The 17,543-nt window shown below is 35.0% G+C and overlaps 1 long non-coding RNA gene across 1 annotated transcript in view; it reads left to right on the top strand.

The window, feature by feature from the left end:
• The window catches only part of LOC143346586 (uncharacterized), a 164,921-nt gene that overhangs the window by 107,834 nt on the left and 39,544 nt on the right, over positions 1-17,543 (top strand). The window contains exon 4 of the long non-coding RNA XR_013080444.1: positions 5,441-5,494. This is a non-coding gene — a long non-coding RNA (uncharacterized LOC143346586). The remainder of the gene's footprint in view (positions 1-5,440; positions 5,495-17,543) is intronic.

Genomic DNA, 17,543 nt, shown 5'->3' with positions numbered 1-17,543 from the left:
CACTTTCTAGAATAAAATTCAGTACGGGCGGAACTTTAAACGTTAATAACTTTTTAACGAAGCCTCTATCAACAAATTAGTATTCTTGATTTTCGTCTTATTTTGGCCTCTAGAATCTCCCATTAAACTTTTTGCCAGGGGTGGCCGAACACCCTGTATAACGTTCGTTCAAAGTAGCTTCGTGGCTGGCTTGAAGCGAATCAGAGAGAATTTTAATTAGTATGAATACAATTATGACGTGATTAGGAAGAAGTAAAAATCTTTAAAGTTGAATTTACGATTTAAGCAAGGGAAATGGTGGACGTCGATATTTTGAATTTATGAAATATTATGAAAAAACGAAACGTGTGCTGGTATTCGTGGTCCAGTCGGACACACCGGGACGATCAATCATAGTTTTGAAACAGAAGTCACTGGAACGATAGCTCGAGGAGAGTTGCTGACGATTCACATAAAAGTAATACCTGCGGGCCACCAACACAAAAAGGGAAGTTCTCGTAACAAAAGCACCACGAAAGAGAACGCCGGCCGCGTTTTATCGATCTTAGAACTGTTTCAGTCTTTTGGGTCATGTCGAACCAGTGATTACCGGATATTAGGAGTTACGTCATAATCAAGTTCCAGCACGACCCGTGGATGGACTGAGAAACAAAGTTTGGATCGTAGAATGGAGTTTCGATTGGGTTTCATCGTCGATGCCGTCGGGCATTATTTTTATTTTGAATCGACGAATAATTTGCCATGTTCCTTGCACGTAAATGCACGCGTTGAAAAGTTCATACGTGCATACGATCTACTTGGAAACGAATTTTTTCCAATCAGCGGAAACTCTTGACAAATTATTGGAAAATTCATATGGAAATGAGTAAAAATAAATTTAAAGAGATATAGATATAACAGTAACTTCTTTTTACGTCACGTTTTGCGAAGACCAAATTTTGAACACAATTCGTATTAATTCAGAATGATAAACCTTGTAATATATTTATGTGAAAAGCGGTAAAAGTTGGTACAATATGTCCAAACACTCGTTAAATCTTCGTTTGAATCGAAAATGTTGAAAAATAAAATTAAATAAAATTGATAGAACGTGTGTTAAAATCGATAAAAAGTAAATATTATTTTCCTCATATGCTGTTGTAGAACACTTTATTATAAAAGTATAAACGAATCGTGTAACAATTACACGCGTTGCAAAAAGAATGGGGCAAGTAGAATTTCGCTAGTGATACAGGTCAACGATAATCGAACGGAGCTTCGATCGCCAATTTTACGCGCCAAATTATTGTCGATTAAAAATAGTTTCATCTAATTAAAACATTCGTAGCCTATAACACAATATGTATTAAATCTTTTCGATTCTTTTAAATTAATTTAGTACCAAAATGACCAATTGCTGATTTGCAATATTATAAATATTATACAACCTTTATTCGACGTATCTATTTAATATTGAATATTGTATTATATAAAGACGAATGTTTTCAACGTCACTATTCGCTTAACAAACATTAAATTTTATACTCGCTCAAGTTAAAACTTCTCTCAAAAGTCAACAACTTCTTTTGTTCATAATTCTGATAGATTTATTAATTTCAAACTAAATTTTTAAATTTGTATTCTTGTTTTAATAGCAGAATCTTTCAACATTATTTAAAGGTATTTGTTTTTATAACACTGACAAGACTGTAATTCTTACAAAACCGAAGTTGCTAGGTTACGAATGACGTTTCTGTATTTACGGGGTTAAATTTAGGGTGTGGTAGCCATCAGCGTTTCCGTGACTTTAATGGCTATAGTTATAACTTTACAGAAGCAATTTACCGCGACTACAAACAAATATACGTCACTCATAGCCATTATTTCTAATGCAGCTAACTACCATTGTGAGAGTGGTTAAAGGGTTTGGTCTATTTGGACCTTCTGTCGTTTGCTTCGGAAATGAATTGAACTGTTACGTAGCTTAATGTTGCATCATTCATAATCGTTCCCCTTAATGACAATTCTGTTGAGCTTAGGGGAGCGCATCCCCGAATGATTCTCGAGAACGAACTAATTATCAGCGATAAAGGAAGTACTCTATTCCACTCGAAAAGTATTGCATCGAAAAAGATGAAAGGGAAACAACATCTGAAAAATATAGAGTAGAAGTAGATTTCGTTGTTTTATTTTGATTTAATATATTGCATCGAATACCATATTTGAAACATGAATTTTTTAAAATATTCCCATTATACCGGGTCACCGCTGGGAAAAATTTTAATGGAGGATTCTAGAGGCCAAAATAAGACGAAAATAAAGAATACCAATTTGTTGATGGAGGCTTCGTTAAAATGTTATTAACGTTTAAAGTTCCGACCATACTGAATTTTTTTTTAGAAAGTGGATAGGATTTCAGGGGTATGTCTATTCACCAAAAATTATTGTAATTGACCCCCGCAACCAAAAATAATTTTTCCAGAACGATTTGAAATTTTTTAATTTTGTCGAAAAATTTCACACCTTCTCGAATTTTTTTCTCAAAAGTGGGTAGGACTTCGGGTGTATGTCCAATGACCAAAAATGATTGTAATTGACCCCCACAACCGAAAATAAATTTTTCAGGACGATTTGAAAATTTTTAATTTTATCGAAAAATTTGGGCACCTACCCCCTGTCGATTTTCCTTAAAAATTCGTTTTTAATTTTTAGTAATTTTGTTTGATACCCTACAGAAAAGTGGTCTAATACTTTTTTGTAGGTACCTATGAGCTCTACTTCAGAAAAAAGTTTCATTAAAATATATTCACAATTGTAGGAGTTATGGCTTTTTGAAAATTGAACCATTTTTATGAGGTTTTTCTCATTTTTCGAGGTCAAGGACCAACTTTTCGAATATTTTTGCAATTTTTACATATTCTCCACCAAAATACGCGTTGATTGCTGTTTTGAACATTAAAATCCCCCAATCCGTTCAGAAGTTATGACATTTTAAAGATACGCATGAAATTTCTGGGAACCATTTCTGGCTTCACCTTAGATTTTCGGTAATGAATTTTTTTCTCGAAAGTGCGTAGGATTTCGGGGGTAGGTGTATTCACCAAAAATGCTTGTAATTGACCCCTGTAACTAAATATAATTTTTTTAGTACGATTTGATATTTTTTAATTTCGTCTAAAAATTTCAGTACCTACTTGAATTTTTTTCTCGAAAGTGGGTAGGATTTCAGGGGTACGTCTATTCACCAAAAATTCTTGTAATTGACCATTGCAACTAAATATAATTTTTTTAGTATGATTTGAAATTTTTTAATTTAATTTTTTAATAACTTTTTAACGAAGCCTCAATTAATAAATTGATATTCCTGATGTTCGTCTTATTTTGGCTTCTAGAATCTCCCATTAAAATTTTTTCCAGTGGTCGCCGGACACCCTGTATATTCCCAGACTCTTGATTGTACTAAAATAGTTTTAGAATGATTTACAATTGCTCTTAAAGTTCAATGATTAGGACGTTCCATCGATAAAGGTCGTTGAACAATTTTAAGAAGTATATTTATTCTTTATTTATTTATTTATTTATTTAGATGAATACTATGAGCTTCGAAAGTTTCAAACACCATCTTTGAAACATTTTGTGTAACGTTAGATACGTATTGCGCGTTTACGTTTCATTCCTATTTTCGTCGTGTCCCGTGAGAATAACATTTGGCGGATATACTCTGTGATTCCGTGAAATGCAAGGCATCGGGGAAAGCGAGTTTTTAAATTTTACGTTCTTCCGGTAACAGGAAATTTTCTACGTGCCACTGAGAACGCTGCGTTGCGCAGGAATTAAGATTTATGTCAAATACTTCTTACTGTGGCGCGGTCGTAATCTGTCACGAAAATATTCGCCGTGCTGTATTATGCGCAGTCGAGGTATTATTACAATATTTCAGAACGTTGCAACAATTTTCTGCAAGGTAGATATTTTCACAGGAAAACTTTCAGCGGAAAGTTAAAGAGGAAAAATAGAATTAAGAAAATTTAATAATACTTTTATATTTCGTTCGTCCTTTCTTAATAGCTAAAATGTTTTTAATTTATTAAAAGATATTAATTTAACATTGTTATTTCTATGTTGTAAATATCATTCTGTTAGAGATGCTTCCTGTTTCGCCATTTGTACATTCATTCTTTCTCTACGTAGTTTTTTAAAAAATTGATACACCAATAGAGTATTTAAAAATAATTTTTGTTTTAAAAAAACATTGAAGTTCGACATACATATATTTAGATTATTATTTTTAATTAGAGGTTCATATACTTGCTGCCTTGAAATTTTAATTTCTCAACAAGGATCTAGAATTATTTTAGAATTATTTTGGAATTGCCAAAAAATTTTTACCTAGACAATTAATTTAATGAAAGAGGGAACAATTTCTGAATTATTATTTACTAATTTGTCCAGTTTGGGTGTTTTGTAGAACAGAAAATAGAGAAATGTAAAACCTAAGAAGGATTATTTTCCCAAGTTTCAGACTTTAATAATTCGCCCCCGTATCGGAGTCATTCGTTTGGGGTACGTGCGCGCAGACTATCATTAGTTTCCCTGTTCGTTTGGACGAGCTCGAAATCGACGGCAAGGCTGACAAATAGCCTAATTAATCGAGTGAATTTAATTAACTCTGTTCGCCGACATACACCGACACACGGTTCAAACTTATGATTCGGGTTCACGCAACTTGGCATGCATCGCGCTCTGTCCTCCGTTTTCCCTTTCCAGCAGTATCTATCTTTCTCTCTCGTATCGTCCGCTTCGACCCGTTTCGATCTCTGACTATCGAGTTCAGCCCAATTTCGTCCTAATGAAAATTGACTTTCGGGAATTCAACGGGAAGCTCGAGTGTCGAGTCCCAGTTTTTTGATGTGTCCACCGCCTCTATGACGTACATTTTTTCGCCCATTTTCCTTTTTCATTTGATCATTTTCCGAGGCCGTTTTCGTGCCTTGTTAAATGTTTTACCCGATCGATGGTCGGGAAATTCTATGACTGGACGAACTTCTACACGCCACGAAGCTTACGAACACTCGACTCTTTTTCTCACCAAGTAGAGAAGTGTTTTCTCTATATTAATGTGATTTAAGTTTCTTCGTAAGTGTAAGATAATGCTTGTCAGTTAATAATGTATCAAATAATCGTTGGTACTTGGATACATTTTCGTAGAAATGTCAGAGAGATTATAAATGAAATATTATCGTATTCGACCTAAATTCGTCAGTCACAAAAATGATATAAGATTAAAATAGTAACTTCGATCCTCTGCGTTCCAGAAATCTTCATATATCTTATATTTTAAATCAAAGACACGTCCTTCTCCGGTATTTATTTTAAATATTTCTGATTTGATATAAGAAATGTCACTGCTACTGAATAATTCATGCATACATTTATATAATCATTGTATTTCATGTTGCAGTTTCATACGCGATGACCTGGAATGAATTCATGCAATAATGGGATTTCAATAACGGTGAGTAATAATTCAGATAATGATTATTTATTAAATAGTACTTAACTTTTATCACCTATATGTTATATCATGAAATATTTGAAATATTGAGATTAAATCTCTGGTCGCTCGTTAATTTTTTATTAAAATCTAATAAATTTGTTATACTGAATTGAATTTTGTATAAAAAACGTTTTTAATTTCGTAGAAATATATTATGAGAAAGCAATTTCTCCAGAAGTAAAGAAACTGTGTCAGGTATTTTAAACTTAACAGTAAGTTCCAACAAACTGCATAATATGGATGAAGTAATTTAATACGATAAATCTGTTTACAAAAGTATTTATGCTCAAAGTAACTACACTTTCCTCGTTAAATTTAATTTAAAAATGGAAATGTTCTCAGCTATTTATCTCCACATTCACGTTCGCGTATCATTAATATTTAAATACATTTATAAGGTCGGATATTACTTATTTTCCACAGTTCCATAAGTTTTGACGATTTCCAAATCTTTTCCAGAAATGTATAGAACCGAGAACCGAGAACAAGATCGTGGTTTTTCATTTAAAATAAGAAGATAAACACTTAAGCACTGCACGTTATCGCCTTAACGCGCGTTAACGTTTCTCTTCCCACGAAATTAAGTTCCTAATCCAATCATAAATCCTAACGATTCCAGCGCCAACTAAAAGTAAACTACAGGTGAAGATTCTACTATAATAGGGGCATCAATACCTAAGTGCAATACGCGATCACCTTAGCGCGGTTTAACGCTTCTTTCTCCCACGAAATTGAGCTCCTAATCCCATCATAAATTCTAACGTTTCCAGCATCAAATGAAAGTAAACTCTAAGTAGCTAATAACGAGATCAAGAATCCGCTTTCGAAACACATTCATTTTTTTTCGTATAATAAATTGATCTAACCAAAAGCAGCGGTCAATCACTGTCGAATTAGTGGATAATCGTTATGTCGATCCGACTACTATATTTCTTCACAATTCCTTCGTCGTTGTATCGTTTTATAAATTCTATTAATTTTTAGTCTATTATATACTTTTTTTAGAACTGTTTATATCAATTTTATTTTCAAATTTACTAAATTAAAATTAATATTTCTCCTGGGCCCAATCGCAATACTGTTTACCCCCCAATTCTGTGACTTTTCGTTACCCCCGTAGAAATTCCTTTCCACGCCGCAAAAAGGTAACTCGTGAACCGATAAGGGGCAAGTCGTGCTTATTTCCGCCCTTAATTCCAGCCGGATAGACGCGGGCCAGGTAATAGGACGAGTTCCCGTCCGAATAATTTTTTATTCGGTTCGTCGATAGTCGCGTTACGCTCAATCGGCGCGTAACGACAGCTGCGTTGCATTTCGTAGAGGTTCCCGAGCGTTCGTTGGCCGCCATTAACAGCCAAGGTAGATGGTTGTGTGTAGGGTTCGCAAGGTGTAGCAGGGCCGTTGCATCTGCTCCCGCACGTGGCACTGGCACGTGCTGCCAGCTGATAATAGCGCCTTCGATCTTGCCGAGACACGAATGCTCGCGCTACGTGTCCAACATTTCAAGCGGCCAAGTAGTAGTCGTTTGGCTGTTTAGGCGATAACGAAATTTTCGGCCCATGCTGGCCTGCCAGCTATGCCAAACCGATTATTGAATTTCACGGCGTACCTCCTCTCGTCCTCCAATTTAATTCAATGATGTTTCTCCGAAATCACCGAAGAGTTTCCGGGGCCCTCGTTATCGAACCTGTGGATCTTCCTATCGTTGCATGGAACGAGCGTGTGCGATCCATTGTTGCGTAAGTTCGTAGTTTCGTTCGAAAGATTGCCCTGGATTTACGTGAGTGTCGAGTACAAATTCTTTTTTGGATGAAATGTGGATACTCCGATACTTTGACGTTTGACACCTTGAAGTATCAATATTTATTTTTATTTATAATTATATCGTAAAGCTGCGTCTCCACTGCTCCAAAGCCATTTCTTTCTCATTCCATCAATAGTGAAACGCAAAATCTCTTTTGTAAAATGGTGTTGATTTTTCTCAATATAAAAATCCTTTTATTCGATAATAAATTAAGATCAACTTAATTTTTTTAGTAAAATTGTATTCTTTTTCTTCATAAATCGATGTATCTTTGTATCCCCTTAAAAAAAGTATTAAGGGCCTTAGGTCGAAAATTGAATAATTTAGGAGTTATTAGTTTTGTCCCGAACTCCCATGTACAAGCTGTTCGGCCACCCCTGGGAAAAATTTTAATGGGGGATTCTAGAGTACAAAATAAGACGAAAATTAAGAATACCAATTTGTTGATGGAGACTTCGTTAAAAAGTTATTAACGTTTAAAGTTCCACCGGTACTGAATTTTTTTCTCGAAAATGGTTAGGATTTCGGGGCTATGTCTATTCACCAAAAATTATTGTAATCGACCCCCGTAACCGAAAATAATTTTTTCAGAACAATTTGAAACACATGAAATTTCAGGGGAATCATTCATTCATGATCAGACATTATATTTCCGGTAATGAATTTTTTTCTCGAAAGTGGGTAGGATTCCAGGGGTAGGTCTATTCACCAAAAATGATTGTAATTGACCCCCGCAACCGAAAATAATTTTCCCAGAACGATTTGAAAAATTTTTTTTTCGTCGAAAAATTTAGGCACCAACCCCTTGTCGATTTTTCTAAAAAATTCCTTTTTCATTTTTAGTAATTTTTTTTGACGCTCTACAGAAAAGTTGTCTAATACTTTTTTGTAGGTACCCATGAGCTCTACTTCAGAAAAAAGTTTCATTGAAATATATTCACTATTGTAGGAGATATCGTCATTTGAAAATTGGATCATTTTTATGGGGTTTTTGTCATTTTACGGGATCAAGGAGCAACTTTTCCAATATTTTTAGAATTTCTACATATACTTCACTAAAATACGCGTTGATTGCTTTTTTAAACATTAAAATCCCCCAATCCGTTCAGAAGTTATGACATTTTAAAGATACGCATGAAATTTCTGGGAACCATTTCTGGCTTCACCTTGGATTTTCGGTAATGAATTTTTCTCTTGAAAGTGTGTAGGATTTCGGGGGTATGTATATTGACCAAAAATGATTGTAATTCACCCCTGCAGCCAAAAATAATTTTTTTAAAACGATTTGAAAATTTTTAATTTTATCGAAAAATTTGGGCACCTACCCCCTGTCGATTTTTCTTAAAAATTCCTTTTTCATTTTTAGTAATTTTTTTTGACGCTCTACAGAAAAGTTGTCTAATACTTTTTTGTAGGTACCCATGGGCTCTACTTCAGAAATAAATTTCAATGAAATATATTTACTATTGTAGGAGTTATGAACATTTGAAAATTGGACCACTTTTATGGGGTTTTTCTCATTTAGCGGGGTCAAGGAACAACTTTTCAAATATTTTTTGAATTACTACATATTCATCACCAAAATAGGCGGTGTTTGCATTTTTGAAAATGAAAATCCTCCAATCCGTTCAAGAGTTATGACATTTTAAAAATTCGCTTGAAATTTCAGGGACGCATTTCTGGCCTCACATTAGATTTTCGGTAAGGAATTTTTTTCTTGTAAATACGTAGGATTTCGGGGATTTGTGTAACGACCAAAAATGATTGTAATCGACTTCTGCAACCGAAAATAATTTTTTTAGAATGATTTGAAAAATTTTTTTCACCATAAAATTTCAGCACCTACCCGAATTGTTTTCTCGAAAGTGGGTAGGATTTTGAGGTATGTCTATTCATCAAAAATGCTTATAATTGACCTCCGCAACCGAAAATAATTTTTCCAGAATGAGTAAAAATTTTTTAATAACTTTTTAACGAAGCTTTAATCTACAAATTAGTATTCTTGGTTTTCGTCTTATTTTGGACTCTAGAATCTCCCATTATAATTTTTCCCAGGGGTGGCCGAACACCCTGTATTATTATATCTTCCACCCTTTACAAAAAAAAATTGGCAAAAATCTTTTTATTCAATAAAAAATTGAGATCACCTTAATTTTTGTATCTCGATGATGGTTTTGGAACGAAATTGACATGAAACTCTGTACGTTGAGAACTCAACAGACTTAATTGATGCACGCTGCATTTTTTTGTTTGTTTTCTGGAAATACAGCAGCAACAAAAGTTAACTGCCGGTCTTGGCACGATCTCCTTTGATGTTTACCGACATCGTGTCGATCAACTTCTTGGCATTCCATTCGACTTTTCAAGCCATGCTATCCGAGACATTGCAGGTCTTTAGATTGTTTGGCTTTGCTAGATAACAAATACCGACGCAGTGGAGACGTGGCTTTAGATTTTATTTTATTTTAAATAATAGCATATCGAGGTACTAATAGATAGTAGAGCAAATAAGAGAATAGAATTTTAGCCGTTCAGATTTTTGAACGAATTATAGAATATTTCTTGAACCGATCAGTTTTACTAATTTGAAATTATATTATTGAATCTGGCCCATTGTGAAACATTTCATTTGTTTATTGTGATATATTTTATTCTGCAGTTCAAACGTGAGATTTTATTTAACGCTTAAACGATCGATGAGAATTTTGACCACCCCTCTAGAAACTGACTACATTTTAAAACAGTGAGCGATCAACAGTCAATTTTAGTATTACGTCTGCTGCGTAGTCTTGCATTTATGATTTCTTTTTCTAAACATCGACGCTTTTAAAATCTCATAAACGATGACTTTGAAATTTTTCCATCGTTACGTACGCCCTTTAAAAAAGTGTAACTTTGTCGCGAAACGTTCTTTTACGCGGCCATAAATAACGGAGATATTTAGGTGTTCCCATTTAAATATCCCACTCTGTACATTAAGCCTTGGTCCAGAAAACCGGGAAATCCAGAGATCCGGGTCACCTCCGGTACCAAGCTTGTTGTATAAATGGCCCGGTTCTGCGCATAAAAAAGTTTTACTTCGCACGTGTCATTGTTTATTTTAACGTCCATGCGTAGTAATACAAGAAAACAGTGTAAATATATTTTATGCGTAAATTGTTATATTATTTAAAATACTGTTCCTACAAACGGGAAATCTGTTTCTTTCATCATCTATTATCTCTAGAAATTAAATTAACATATTCGGTTACTCGTAGCTGAAAATGTGGCTTTGAGTATCATTGTCTTGTCCCAAAAACGAAATATGCAAAATCTTTCGAAATTTTCAACGCATTTAATTTTTACTCTTCCTTCTCTCTTTCATTTTTTATAAAATTTTCTTAGTTTCCGGTCCTATAGTAATAATAATCTCGGATCATTTGCGCGTTAAGTTATTTTTAAGTTAGCGGTGCGAGTTGGTTTTTGAGTTTCGGTGGCAGCCTTTCTACCGCCTCGATTTTATCTGACTTCTTTACAATGCCTTTGAATTTCTAACGTCTTCCTCGAGCCTCTAAGCCATCTTATTAATAGCTTGCATCTGGCGCGGTAAGTCACAGCCTTTGCATTGACCCTGGAAAGCACTTGGACGTGAATCTTCATTCAAATGAACTTGGGTACTTGCGCGCCTTAAAAGATATTACATTATAGACATTACACAAAACTAAAATTAAAGTATCTCCTAAATTCACGATCCTTTAACACGAATAAGTTAATACTCTTTTGTAAATAATATCAAGGTGCATAAAAAATATATGATTCCTACGCGTCTTACAAGAAAACTAGTATCATCAAAGGGTACTCGAAACCATTCAACTTCATCCGGCTGTGAATCTTTACGCAAATTCGAAGCTTTATAGGGGGTTGTCTCAAAATATAATAATTCGTATCTGTAGTTTCTTTGCGAATTAAAATTGGTAATAATAATGAATTAAATTTGAATGGCAATGAGGGTGATCCACCCTGTATACTTGAAAGCGTAACTCAATAATATCGTAACTCGGTGAAAATCGTATCCTTCGTTGAAAAAAATTGAGTTTGGGATTTATTAATCGCCCCCGGACGACTGCCGGGAAAATCGCGGGGAAAATCAAAATGGAGGCGAAGCGTTGCGTTTCTCCACGGTCCCCGGAGAAGCATGGCGGACGATGAATGTCACGCAAATCGTCCGTAGAAAACGGCAGAAACGGCGCCCCAGCCCCGTAAAATGAAATTCATCGCTTAACCCTATAGAGTTCGCCACCCTCGTGGCAACTGTGTCGTAGGTGGAGGGGGTGGTGAAAATGGCGGATGGCGCTAAGGTTACTTTGCACTTTCTCCGTCTCCGTTCTCCGTTTTAGCATACGTATAAGGTAGCAGAGGGCAGTTACGTGGAGTTACGGTGGCATAATCCGCGTCCCGTGGCGTTTCCCTGCATCCGTCTACGGTCTCCCTTCAATTCATCTGCGTCCGTGGCCTCCCCCCTACCCCCTACGTTAACGTTATGGGTTATCGTAAACCGTATCGCTGTTTCGTTGAAGGCTATCCGGGCCCGTGGACCTCGGTTTTATCTGCGTTTTTACGCGTAATTTTCGTCTGCGGATTGTTAATATGGACCGTCGTTGCGCGAGTGTTCTTTTTAAAAGGAAATTGCGCCTCGTTTCGCGATGGTATTGTGTACCCACGTACGGCAGTTCCTTCCTTTAACGATCTCGAAGCCGTACGCGGGTCAACGGGTACCCGGTGAATCGCTGTTTCTTTCGTTTCGCGTTATTCCGTTAAGGGGTTACGCCATCTTGAGGTTATATCTACGAATCTTTTTGTAACGACGCGTCCCGTCGAAATGAATTCGTTTTTACTGTGAACGAAACGCACGATAGACCTCAAAATTAAATTTTTCATGCGAGAAAACAAAACGGTGCTCGGTGCAACGATCTCCGTTTCAAAATTCAAACTTCATCGATGCTATCTTCGTATGAAAATTGTACAAATTATCTTTTTATATTATAGAAATATTATAAATAAACAAATATTAAGCAAATTATATTTAAAGAAAAGAAAGATAATTTATGGCAAAGGTGTCATCGATGCTATTATCTTCGAACGTATCGTATAACATACGAAAATTGTACAAATAATCTTTTTATATCTTAGAAATTAATTGAAGATGGAAACGTAAATTATATTACGTTTAATAAAAGCAGATTATATTAAAGAAAAGAAAGATAATTTATGGCGAAGGTTTCATCGATGCTATTATCTTCGAACATATCGCATAACGTATAAAAATTATAGAAATTATCTTCTTATGTCTTAGAAATTAATTGAAAATGGAAACGCGTGTAAAAAATAATATCTTAAACGATTAAAATGTTTATAGAATTTCATATTAAAATATAATAAGATACGAAAAAAATAAAAACGAAAGTTACGGGCGTCGAGGATACACGAAAAGAAAATTATATTAAATGAAAGAAATATAATTTACCGTCGAAGGTTTTAGCCTCGTGTTTCGAGGAAATAGCAGGGAGCGAGCGGATGTGAGCAGATAAGAGATTGAAATAGTGAGGTGTATAAGAAGGAAGTCTGGTTCCTCGAAGGAATCAGAGAATTTGGTGGAGTGATAAGCAGGAATGGATAGAAGGGATTCGGTTTACGTGCTGGAGGGGTTGCCGACACGAAATTCAAACTTCAGGTGTATTATGTTGCGTAGATACGAAGGTGTGTCAGAGGAGACTTTGTACGGTAGATTGTTAGAGCAATAGTTTGATGTTACGCGACAATGAGGTCCAGGAACCTTTGTGTCACATCGTGCCAAACGGATTTATCGAGAAACTTGATAATACGATCGCGTTTATCAGTGAGAATACGAGAAGAGATTAATTCACGAGTTAAAACTGTTTTGGTTAGGCGGGGGCGGTAGACAATATCGTCGACGAACGAAACGGGAGAGCCGTAAGTAATTGGAAGAGATACAATTTTTAACGACAGGAGAAAATATTTCTTAGAGGATGGAAAAGTTTCAGCCGGAGGTACAAGCTGCTCGAAGTTTGATCGCTACGTGGCCGAGAAGTTTCGCGAGGAATCGAACGTTGCGCCCGAGAATTTTCAGAGATGATTGAACTGGAATAAGAGTTTGTATCTTTCCTTTTATTTTGAAAGAAATGAAAGTGACAGATCGCGAAAGTGCAGGGGAAGGTAGAGATAATTTGAAAGATAAGAAGGTATTTTTTTTTACAAAACGTAAATAAAATACGAACATTCCGCGTAGATCTTACGTTCGATAGCTTCTGTAAAGCGAGTTTATATCGAAATTTAAACATTGTTTCTCGAAAGAACGGTCGAGTTTCTTTTTACCATCTCAACGAGAGGAATTCGATGCAATAAAAAGAAATTTTTGGCCTTGAGAATCTGGTCAAGGTCAATTTTTAACAAATCTCTATCGATTCAAAAGCGTAGAATCACTATTTTTAGATTTTTATAGAGGATTGCTATTTTTTCAAATTCGTCCCCGAGATTTTTCACAGGTTATTTTTAATATTATGTGTCTTTTATTTTGAAGAAAATTGAAAAGTTGTTCTTTTTTAGCTGTTACACGAGACTCGTTCCTTTAAAAGTCAATCGGCGCGAGAACTGTATCCGGGAGTTTTTCCACGATTTCCCGTCGTTCTTGGCTGCTGGAATTTCTTGTAACTAAGCAATTATTGCACTCACCGATGGGTTACCGGTTCCGATGGGCATTCGACCGGCTCGAGCAGGGGTGGTAGAAAATTTATCCCGGGCAACAGCTGTCGGGTCACCTGTTCAAACAGCCGTATTTCGCGGCGCTATAAAATCGCCTCGTGTCGAGGTGAGCCAGGTGAGACTGGTTTATATTTCTGGCTTCTCTATGTAACGGAGTTCGAGTGGCGTTTCGATGATATCGACGCTCACGGGAGCACAGGGGATCAACCGACATTGGTTCAACGCGCCAAAGGGCATTTCCTCCGTCGCTTTTTCGCGGTGATCGATCTTGGGCCCTTTCGACTGACACGAGGCAAATTTTTACTCACGATTAACCAATACAATTTTTTACCTTCATTTTACAACAGCATTTAACCCGTGGTTTTGATTTTCATTTATAGATTCTAATTTATTGATACCTTTACAGTCTTCGCAATTTATTACTTTGTTGTTCATATATATCAAGTAATATATTTCAAAACATTATGTTGCAGCTACGAATATATTGCATTATCAAATTATTCAAATCAAATGATAGAATATGTTTTTCTCTTTATCTAACAATCTGCTTCTTATATGTAATAACTGACCAATTATACCTTTTAATATTATTAAAGGTATAATAATTGGTCAGTTCTTACATACATATCAGGAGCAGATTGTTAAATTCTTTTTATATACAGGACGTTCGGCCACCCCTGGGAAAAATTTTAATGGGAGATACTAGAGGCCAAAATAAGACGAAAATCAAAAATACCAATTTGTTGAGGGAGACTTCGTTAAAAAGTTATTAACGTTTAAAGTTCCGCCGGTACTGAATTTTTTTCTCGAAAATGGTTAGGATTTCAGGGCTATGTCTATTCACCAAAAATTATTGTAATCGACCCCCACAACCGATAATAATTTTTCCAGAATAATTTGAAAAATTTTTCTTTCGTCGAAAAATTTAGGCACCTACCCCCTGTTGATTTTCCTTAAAAATTCGTTTTTAATTTTTAGTAATTTTGTTTGATACCCTACAGAAAAGTTGTCTAATACTTTTTTGTAGGTTCCTATGACCTCTACTTCAGAAAAAAGTTTCATTGAAATATACTCACTATTGTAGGAGATATGGTCGTTTTAAAATTGGACCATTTTTATGGGGTTTTTCTCATTTTACGGGGTCAAGGAACAACTTTTCCAATATTTTTAGAATTTCTACATATACTTCACTAAAATACACGTTGATTGCTTTTTTGAACATTAAAATCCCTCAATCCGTTCAGAAGTTATGACATTTTAAACATTCGCATAAAATTTCTGGGAACCATTTCTGGCTTCGCCTTGGATTTTCAGTAATAAATTTTTCTCTCGAAAGTGTGTAGGATTTCGGAGATATGTGTATTGACCAAAAATGATTGTAATTGACCCCCGCAACCAAAAATAATTTTTGTAGAATGATTTGAAATTTTTTAATTTTGTCGAAAAATTTCACACCTTCTCGAATTTTTTTCTCGAAAGTGGGTAGAATTTCGAGGGTATGCCTAATGACCAAAAATTATTGTAATTGACCCCCGCAACCAAAAATAATTTTTTTAAAACGATTTGAAAATTTTTAATAACTTTTTAACGAAGCCTCAATCTACAAATTAGTATTCTTCATTTTTGTTTTATTTTGGTCTCTAGAATCTCCCTTTAAAAATTTTCCCAGCGGTGGCCGAACACCCTGTATAAAGAAAATAATTTTTGTGTATAGTTTTTATATATAAAGTAATATTATTAAACATATTGTAATTGATCACTCGTTACGTACAACATTCTATATTTCGAAACTAAGACACTGGAACCACCCTGTATAGCACTAGACTGAAAGACACCTGCTGCTGAGAGTATCACATCTGAAAAGGCCCGTCGCGATCACGATTGTCGCCATCAGGCAACGGTATACAGAATTTCATTACCGATTAGGATTCACAGCGATTAGGATAAACACTGTCCCTCTATTTGCAATGGTCGATTCTCCGTGGAAATTATAGGCCACCGATACGATCGAAATCGACGCTACTGTTTAAACTTGTAATTGGAAGCGCGATCGAGTAAATGGAAAAATAAATCGAAAATGTGAGAAAAAAATGTTTTTCACGCCGTGGTTTCGTTTCCGAGGAAATCGATTTTGCATATTCGTCGAGCATGCATGAACGCAGAGTTTATCGAACGACATTTTAGTCAATTAATATTCATTTACTCGTGTGTATACAACTTTGCAATTATAAGGGTTGATAAAATAACAGGTCTTTAAATAGAAATTAAAATCCAAATTTGTTGAATAAATAAAAGATATTGTTACACAATTTACCAATTCAATGGCATATATTTCGACTTGATTTATCGCCAAAATATCAATCTGACTCGAAATATGTTGCTCGATGAATTTTAAAATAATAAAATCAAAGTCCATTTAACTACATAAGGGTGAATAAAAATATTTCGCTGTTATTCGGTTTATGAAGAACCTTTTATGTGGAATACCGGTGTGTCGGACACACGGTATATGAGCACTAGATCGCTATCTAATATGTATGCGCACAGGCCACAAAGGGCATTGTAGAAGAGCTGCTGTGCCATAATCTCGATGTACTTAAATTCACTACAAGCTCACGTTTAACTAGATAAACAACTAAGAAAAATGATGATTATCAATCTTAGTGTGGTTCCGCCGTCGAAATAGCTATATCAACGTCAAATCAATTGCTTACTTTATGTGGATCATAGCGTTAACCAGGAATATGAAGATTATTAAACCACTCAATTTAGACTTGCGTTATTTCGATCTATCTTCAAATGTTTGTATTTCAGGAACAATTGAACGATTCTTTTTAAAAATTCAACACTTTCTATCAAGCGTCGAATAATGCTGTTAAAATTATCAATAGGTTCTAATATAAAAGTAATTATTTAGCTTACGTTTCTGAAACTTTTATACCACTTATTTTAGATTTTTACTTTTTTCACAATTCCTCCAGAACTCTAATCGATCGAAAATAAAATAACTGCTAAATCGAACTTTTACAGAAAAATTAAAGTGTTATTTACCGAAAGTTTGCCGATTAACTTTTATACATAACAGTTTACCGTTTCGTGCTTTGAGTGGTTTAGAATATTTTCGATCAGCTCGACGCGCCCTTGAGGCCCGAGTTTCCTATCAATATTTTATCTCGCGACAAACCAATTTTTCCTCGTACAGTACTGGACAAAAATATAAGACACTTCGATTACTATAAAAGAAATATATCGTAGACTTTATACATCCTACATACTGCATATAATATTAACAACGAGCATACGAAATCTTAAATTCAAAAGACGTACGATAGAAAGATTGCAGAAAGAAATACGTAACTGGGATATACAAAATATAAATATTCTTCTTTTACATATAGAAAGTATATCTCATACTTTTGTCCAGTACTGTGAATAGCGGAGGTC

Source organism: Colletes latitarsis, chromosome 10 (assembly GCF_051014445.1).
Source record: "Colletes latitarsis isolate SP2378_abdomen chromosome 10, iyColLati1, whole genome shotgun sequence".
Classification (NCBI taxonomy): Eukaryota; Metazoa; Arthropoda; class Insecta; order Hymenoptera; family Colletidae; genus Colletes; species Colletes latitarsis.
This window is presented reverse-complemented; position numbering and strand designations above follow the sequence as displayed.